This window comes from Phacochoerus africanus, chromosome 12 (assembly GCF_016906955.1).
Source record: "Phacochoerus africanus isolate WHEZ1 chromosome 12, ROS_Pafr_v1, whole genome shotgun sequence".
Classification (NCBI taxonomy): Eukaryota; Metazoa; Chordata; class Mammalia; order Artiodactyla; family Suidae; genus Phacochoerus; species Phacochoerus africanus.
In genome coordinates, this window is record NC_062555.1 from 43,740,303 (window position 1) to 43,749,272 (window position 8,970).

Genomic DNA, 8,970 nt, shown 5'->3' on the forward strand with positions numbered 1-8,970 from the left:
TTCAATGGCTGTCTGTCTTGGTTTGCTGGTGTTTATTCACATTCTCATTTATATTTATTTGGAAATAGTGCCTATTATCTCAAAATAACTCTCCCTTTCTCTTGCTCTCTCGCCCCCTCCCTCTCTCTCTCTCTCTCTCTCTCACACACACACACACACACACACACACACACACGTGTACTCAGAAATAGTCTATTTGGTAGGAACATAACTGGATTCTGTCTCCCTCAGCTTGACTAAACTTCAAACAGGCTTCTCTCTGACTCCAGCCCTGATCTCCCTTTTCTTAGAGTCTTTACTTTAGAAAAACTGCTATGGTAAATTCTTTATCTACCCTTTCGAGATGTGAATTTTTTAAAACCCCTTGAAAGTTTTATAACCCAGGAATGTCTTAAGTACCTGAGATCATACCTTTGAAATATATTCATCAAGGAAGATAACATCCCATTTCGCAGTCTCTGTGGGAGGGCAGGAACCTTGCTTCAGGTGATAAAACTGAAGTCATGAAGCTCCAAGTCAAGAAGCTAAAGCATAGTTTGCTTTTCCTTCTGATAAGGACAATTAACAAATACAGGTAACCAAAGAGTCCCCCTCAGGTCTCAAAGACATCAGCTCTTAAAAAAACTTTCTCAACTTTTGTTTCAGGGGAGTTTTCTGTCTCTCTTCCCCATTAGAGTAGCCTGTACAAAGTCCTCCTTGCCTGATTAACTTTGGCCAGTTTGACATTTGCTGTGACAGAGCAAGTTCATGTTGTTGAATGCTTTTCTGTGCTGTGCGATGATATTGCAATCGTCTGTTCAAATTCTTAGTCTATAACCTTTTTCTGAAACCCTTTTTCAAAAAGCAAAAGTAGGAGTTCCTGTTGTGGCTCAGCAGTAACCAACCTGACTGGTATCCATGAGGATGTGGGTTCATCCCTGCCCTTGCTCAGTGGGTTAAGAATCTGGCAGACGCCAGCAGCTGCAGCTCCAATTCGACCCCTAGCCTAGGAACCTCCATATGGGTATAGCCTTAAAAAAAAAAAAAAAAAAAAAAAAGGCAAAAAAACAAAAGAGCATGTAAATCAATGAAACTAGAACACACCCTCACACCATGCACAAAAGTAAACTCAAAATGGCTTCAAGACTTAAATGTAAGACAAGACACCATCAAACTCCTAGAAGAGAACATAGGCAAAACATTCTCTTATACCAACCTTACAAATGTTTTCCCAGGTCAGTCTCCCAAAGCAATAGAAATAAAAGCAAAAATAAACCAATGGAACCTAATCAAACTGACAAGCTTTTGCACAGTGAAGGAAACCATAAAAAAAAGAGACAACTTACAGAATGGGAGAAAATAGTTTTGAATGATGCAACTGACAAGGGCTTAATCTCTAAAATATACAAACAATTTATACAACTCAACAGCAAAAAAAACCAACAACCCAATTGAAAAATGGGCAAAATGCATAGACATTTCTCCAAATAAGATATACAGATGGCCAATATGGACATCAAAAAATGCTCAACACCACTGATTATTAGAGAAATGCAAATCAAAACTACTAGGAGGTACTACCTCACACCAGTCAGAATGGCCATCATTAACAAGTCCACAAATAACAAATGCTGGAGAGATTGTGGAGAAAAGGGAACCCTCCTGCACTGTTGGTGGGAATGTAAGTTGGTACAACTACTCTGGAAAACAGTATGGAGGTACCTTAGAAAACTATACCTGGAACTACCATATGACCCAGCAATCCCACTCTTGGGCATCTATCCAGACAAAACTTTCCTTGTAAAAGACACATGCAGCACTATCCACAATAGGCAAGACATGGAAATAACCTAAATGTCCACCCACAGATGATTGGATTAAGAAGATGTGCTATATATACACAATGGAATACTACTCAGCCATAAAAAAGAACAAAATAATGCCATTTGCAGCAACATTGATGGAACTAGAGACTCTCATACTAAGTGAAGCAAGTCAGAAAGAGAAACACAAATACCATATGATATCACTTATATCTGGAATCTAATATACCACACAAATGAACTTTTCCACAGGAAAAAAAAAATCATGGTCATGGACAACAGACTTGTGGTTGCCAAGGAGGAGGTGTGTGGGAGTAACTGGGAATCTGGGGTTAATAGATGCAAACTATTGCCTTTGGAATGGATAAGCAATGACATCCTGCCATATAGCACTAGGAACCATATTATGATGGAACATGATAATGTGAGAGAAAAGAATGTATACTTGTATGTGTAACTGGGTCACCTTGCTGCACAGTAGAAAGTTGACAGAAGACTATAAACCAGCTATAATGGAAAGAGTAAAAATCATTATTAAAAAAAGATGTTACATCACCCAAGGTTACAAAGTTGTTAGGCCAGTATTTAAGCCCAGGCTGATTTAAGCCTAAAAGCTGATGCCTTTAAAACCTTCATGGTGTTGCTGCAACCAACTCTAATAGCTCTTTTTTTTTTTTTCCTGTATTTTTGTCTTTTCTAGGGCCGCACTTGGGGCATATGGAGGTTCCCAGGCTAGGGTCTAATTGGAGCTATAGCCTCCCAGCCTATGCCAGACCCACAGCAACACTAGATGCGAGCCGCGTCTGTGATCTACACCACAGCTCATGGCAATGCTGGATCCTTAACCCACTTCGAGGCCAGGGATCAAACCTGCAACCTCATGGTTCCTAGTCGGATTCATTAACCGCTGCACCATGACGGGAACTTGTCTAATAGCTTCTAACGTCAATATTATATGACCATTCTTTGCCCTAAAAATGTAAATTATAAATACAAAGAGGTTGGTTTTTACATTAGTAGTGGATGTGAAGGGGGCACAATAGAACCACACAATGATTCCTCCCAGAAGGAGGCACCATGTGGCTGCAGTAGTAAGATTTCCTCACACAGAAATGGAAGGACAAGGGCATTCTGGGCTGAGAGAATGGAGTGGGTACAGAACAGGCAACACTCGTGGATCTGCAGGAACAAGTGGAAAGGATAGGAAGAAGGAAGACTTGAAAAGTCAGCTGGAAGAAAATTGGGGAGAGTCTTTAAAGCCATACTAAGGACCCTGGACACTATAAAAAATGGGCAGCTCTTGAAAGCTGAAGAACACACAAGTGAAGTGATTAGTACTTTTTTGTTTGTGGCTTATTTTTTGTTTTTGTTTTTGTTGTTCTTAATTATTTACAACCAATAAGAATGCTTAGTACAGGAGTTCCCGTTGTGGTGCAGTGGTTAGTGAATCTGACTAGGAGCCATGAGGTTGCGGGTCCAATCCCAGGCCTCGCTCAGTGGGCTGAGGATCCGGCATTGCCGTGAGCTGTGGTGTAGGTTGCAGACTCGGCTCGGATCCCACATTGCTGTGGCTCTGGCGTAGGCCGGTGGCTACAGCTCCAATTAGACTCCTAGTCTGGGAACCTCTACATGCCGATGGAGCAGCCCTAGAAAAGGCAAAAAGACCAAAAAAAAAAAAAAAGAATGCTTAGTACAGTTACCATAAACAAAATTAACATACAAAACTAGGGTGACTGAACACCATCAAGAAATAATTTAAAATGTCATCTTTATGCTCAACATTATTAATAGAGTAATCAAATTAAAACTACAGTGAGATATCACTTCACACCAGTCAGAATGGTCATCATCACAACATCTACAAACAATAAAAGCTGGAGAGGGTATGGAGAAAAGGGAACCCTCCTACACTGTTGGTGGGAATGTACATTGGTGCAACTACTATGGACCATAGCATAGACGTTCCTCAAAAAACTAAAAATAGAGCTAAACTGTGATCCAGCAATCCCAGTCCTGGGCATCCATTCAGAGAAAAACCACAACTCAAAAAGATACATGCACCCCAATGTTCACTGCAGTACTAGTTAGAATAGCCAAGACATGGAAGCAACCTAATTGTCCATCAACAGAGGAATGGATAAACAAGATGTGATACATATAGGCAATGAAATATTACTCACCCATAAAAAAGAATGAAGTGATGCTATTTGCAGCAACACAGATGGACCTAGAAATTATCATACTAAGCAAAATCAGACAGAGAAAGACAAATATCATATGAGATCATTAATACGTGGAATCGAATAAAAATGATAAAGTAGGACTTACAAAGCAGAAACATACTCGAAGCTTTCAAAACCAAACTTTTGCTTACCAAAGGGGAAACGTGGTGTGTGGGAAGGGATAAATTAGGAGGTTGGAATTGATATATACACACTACTATATATAAAATAGATGGGTAACAAGAACCTACTATATAGCACAGGAAAATTTACTCAGTTCTATGTAATAACCTATATGGGAAAAGCATCTGAAAAGGAATGGATATATGTATATGTATACCTGATTTACTTTGCTGTATGCCTGAAATTAACACAACTTTATAAGTCAACTATATTCCAATAAATTAAAAATAAATAATAAGAAATACTAATATGAAGGAATAAACAAAATATCATCTTTAGAAGAAGCAATTTTCAATAGCAACACAAAACATAATTTGGGAAAACCTCACAATAAATGCGAAGTGTCTTTTCTGAGAAAACTATAAAACCTAATTAATGACTATAACAGAAGTTGTAAGTAGAAAGATGGTCCATACTCATAAATAGAAAGACAAGAAACTGATCTATTCATTCATTGTAACACCAATAAAAATTCCACAAAGGTTAGTTGTTGAAGTTTAGAGGCCAATCAGTCCTCAAATTCATACACAAGAAGAGTCAAGGTGGTCAGATGATTTTTAAGGACAAAAAGAGTACATGTCACAACAGGTGAAACATTTTAAAACTAAATGACCATTCCTGCTGTATAGCACAGGGAACTATATCTAGTCAATTGTGCTGGAACATGATGGAAGATAATGTGAGAAAAAAATATGTACATATATATATGGACACATAACTGGGTCATTATGCTGTACAATAGAAATTGACAGAACACTGTAAATCAACTATAATGGAAAAAATAAAAATCATAAAAAAATTAAATTAAAAAAAAAAAGAAACTAAATGACCTGACAGATTTAGAGAACAATGCAGTGGTTACCAGTGGGAAAAGGGAAAAAGGGAGGGAAAAGAGAAAGGTAGGGGATTTTGAGGTGCAAACTCTCAGGTAGAAAATAAGCTACAAGGATATATTGTACAACTTGGGGAATCTAGCCAATATTTTATAATAACTATAAATGGAGTATAACATTTAAAAATTGTCAGGAAGGCGTGGGATGGACTGGAAGTTTGGGGTTAATATATGCAAACTATTATGTTTAGAATGGATAAGCAATGAAGTTCCGCGTATAGTACAGGGAACGATATCCAATCACCTGCTTTGTTTGTTTTGCTTTTTAGGGCTACGCCCTTGGCACATGGAAATTCTCAGGCTAGGGGGTAAACTGGAGCTGCAGCTGCCGGCCTACACCACACCCATAGCAATGCCAGATCTGAGCCCCATCTGTGACCCACACCATAGCTCATGGCAACACCAGATCCTTAACCCACTAACTGAGCCAGGGATTGAGCCCACATCCTTATGGATACTAGTCGGGTTTGTTTCCACTGAGCCACAACAGGAACTCCCTATCCAATCACTTGTAATAGAACACGATAGAAGATAATGAGAAAAAGAATACATACATATATGTACAACTGGGTCACTTTGTTGTATAGCAGAAATTGACAGAACATTGTAAATCAACTATAATAAATTTTTTTATAATTGTGAATGTTGTACACTTGTAACTTATTAAAAAAAAAAAAAACAAAAAAAAACTAAGTGACCTGAGATTGGCCCAGAGACATTAGTTGTGGCTTTACATTTCTCTCTTGGGTTGAAGAAACAGTATGGAGAAAGGAAATACGAAAGATGACACTGATGGCAAAAAAGAGATGGGCTCCTTCACAGTTCCTCACCCACACTAAATCAGAGCGACCCTGACTCTCAAATAATGACAAAAGCTATTTTCAAAGAAGCACTTATACCACAGAAGCCTGACCTAAGGAAAAATAACAGTTGGAGTGATGCTTCCATCAGCCACCTGGCATTTGCCAATCATCTGATAGGTGCTACCAGCAAAGGAGTCAGAAGATGCAACTGCAAGCACACTGTCCTGGGTCTATAAGAGCCTGAGAGAAAGGAACCACACAGGAAATGAACCTACTCACAAAGCAACACCCTAGTAAGTGCAAAAAAGTACAAGTATACATGCAAAAAACAAAACAAAACAAAACCCCCCAAAACTGCTAAGTTGCAAGCAGAGGGGTAACCAAGGGTAGATTGCCCAGGGGCATATTCTGAGATGGGTCTGGGAAGTTTATGGCTAGAGAAGGAGTTGCTGCTGACTGTGCTGCTGCCCATCTGGTCCATGGATCCTGGTCCACAGTGATTCAGGCATCAGTTGGCCAGCAACAAAGCTGTCACTATGGAGTTCCCATCATGGCTCAGCAGAAATGAGTATGACCAACATCCATGAGGATGCAGGTTCAATCCCTGGCCTTGCTCAGTAGGTTAAGGATCTGGTGTTGCCATGAGCTATGGTGTAGGTCGAAGATGCAGCCAGGATCTGACATTGCTACAGCTGTGGTACAGGCCAGCAGCTATAGCTCTGATTCAACCCCTAGACTGGGACTCTCCATGTCGCAGGTGTGCCCCTAAAAAGACCACAAAAAAAAAAAAAAAAAACCATCACTGTGTACTGTTGATGGCCTCTAAATTCCAGCAAATTATGAACCACTTATCAAGATAAAACTTTGTACTGTCTTCTATACCAAATTAGCTAATGATCTTGTCTAAGATTTAAGAAAATTGTAAGCTTTTCCTCCTGCTTCTTGCTCTCTTTCTTTTGTGCGTTATACGAGGTTACAATGAGCTAAGGATTTCTTCCCCCTGGGGACTCTTATCTGGCATCTCAGATCACTCACAACTGTTGCTTACATGTCACCAGCATGGAAGGAAGAGAGGTTAATACTGAGTTGTGAATACGATTCTTCCCATTGAACATCATTAGAACTATAGATTGTTAACTCCAAATATGGACCCAATAGAGCTTTCCATTCCAGTTATGCCACACTAGCTCGCAGAACTAAGTTGATATATCCAGGAACCAAGATTTCAACCGGAAATACCTCAGTTGGGTACTGGCTCATTCACATTCCCAACAAAACGTAATGTACCATAGATTGCATCTTGTTAGGTCTGCCATGACTAAGGCATCCACATAAAGTCTCATTAACTTAAAAGAAATTAAGCTCACTGTGGTTTATTCAGCAACATTCCTCATCCATGTCCAATATCAGATGGTTCACATGCCAGTCACAGTTAAATCTAATTTGATGTAATCTTGGCAAATGGAAGGTAATCAACAAGCCTTCAGCTCCAGCACTAAAGCAGCATATAATACATTTCTGAAATACATTAATAAATAGTGAGGAAAAGGCTTCTTGACCATAACTGGCATTTGTGATGTAGCAAGAGGGTCCCTGGGTTCTGATATTCTATTTACTGGTATCATAAATAGGTAAGTAGTTTAAAAGGCTTGTAAGTCATTTGTTGCTGCTGCAGCTATCCCTGCATAGTTATTAATATTGACATTAGTGTCCCCATTTCTTGAACATGCTATTCTTAATGATCAGCTTGCTTGATCTTGGGTGAGCCTCACAACAATCCTTTGAGAAATTCTTCTCCTTGCCATTTTGCAGCTGAGGAAACTAAGGTACAGAGAAGTACGTACGGCCCAAAGTCTTGTAACTTTAACCAAAAGCAGAGACAATACTTACAGCAACTCTGATGCCAGAGCCCAAGTTCTTAACCTTGTGCCTCACGGCTCCCCTAGTTACAAGCCTTTTTGTATAATTGTTCATTAATTACACGTGGATAGAGTGAATGGTTCTAAATAGGGTCTTAGGAATATTGTGGTTGGAAATGGGGGACAAGGGCTCTTGCTTGAAGATCTATTTCAATACCGACATTTTCACTTTAACAGTGCAGTTATTTGGGTGGTTTATTTGGGCTGGTCAACAGATTTGAAGGGTTAAAGGTTAAAGCACTCCCAAGCCATCCTTTGGTGCTGCTCACATAGATCACATCACGGCATACTTAACATCATTTTCTCTTTGGTGTCCTGAAGAAGTGATGTGTGCTAGGATATTTGTCTCCCTATTTTATACTTTGGAGCATGCAAATACTATGAACCAGAGTACTAAGTCATAATTACTTTTTCCTTCTGACCAGATTATTTTTTGGCTCTGATCCATTGAAAACCATGCAAGCTACTGCTACACAATGCCTAAATAATTGTTCAATTAGATGTGAGGTGGCTGGCGGGGGAGGGAGGGGGGATTCATAGTCTCTAGCTACAAATCATCATGCATACAGAGCTACTTTCATTATGTATCTTATCTGCCATGTCATGCAGAATCCAGAACTTGGTGTTTGATTATTTCTCTCTTCGGAAGCATAGTTGTTCTAGGGTTGATATGTGGCATAAAACCAGAAACTTGATGGAGACAAGGGAAACTATTTTGCATCTGGGCAGAATTTTGAAGCAGGAAAAACTGTCATAGCTACCGTGTTCCTCTCTCAGGCACTTAATCTGAGTCCTAATCTTACTCTAAACTGAAAGGGTGAATACTTCCCCCCATAGCTGTTATCTGAGAAAGGCTATCATCAATTCAATACCAGCCTGATGTCCTCAGGCCTCGGTGGGCTCTGGAATTGCACAAAACTGGCCTGAATCAGCTAGCTAGGTGACCTTGGGTAAATAAGCTCTCTGAATCCCAGTCACATCCTCTGTAAAACAGGGATAACATTATCTATATGGTAGATATGTTAGGAGGACTAAGCATACTTCTGTGTGTAGGCAGAGATGCACAATACCAAAGATACAGTAGGAACTAGGTAAATGGTAGATTTTTAGTGTTGATATAAGCATAGAGCATAAGCAAGGGGTCTATTT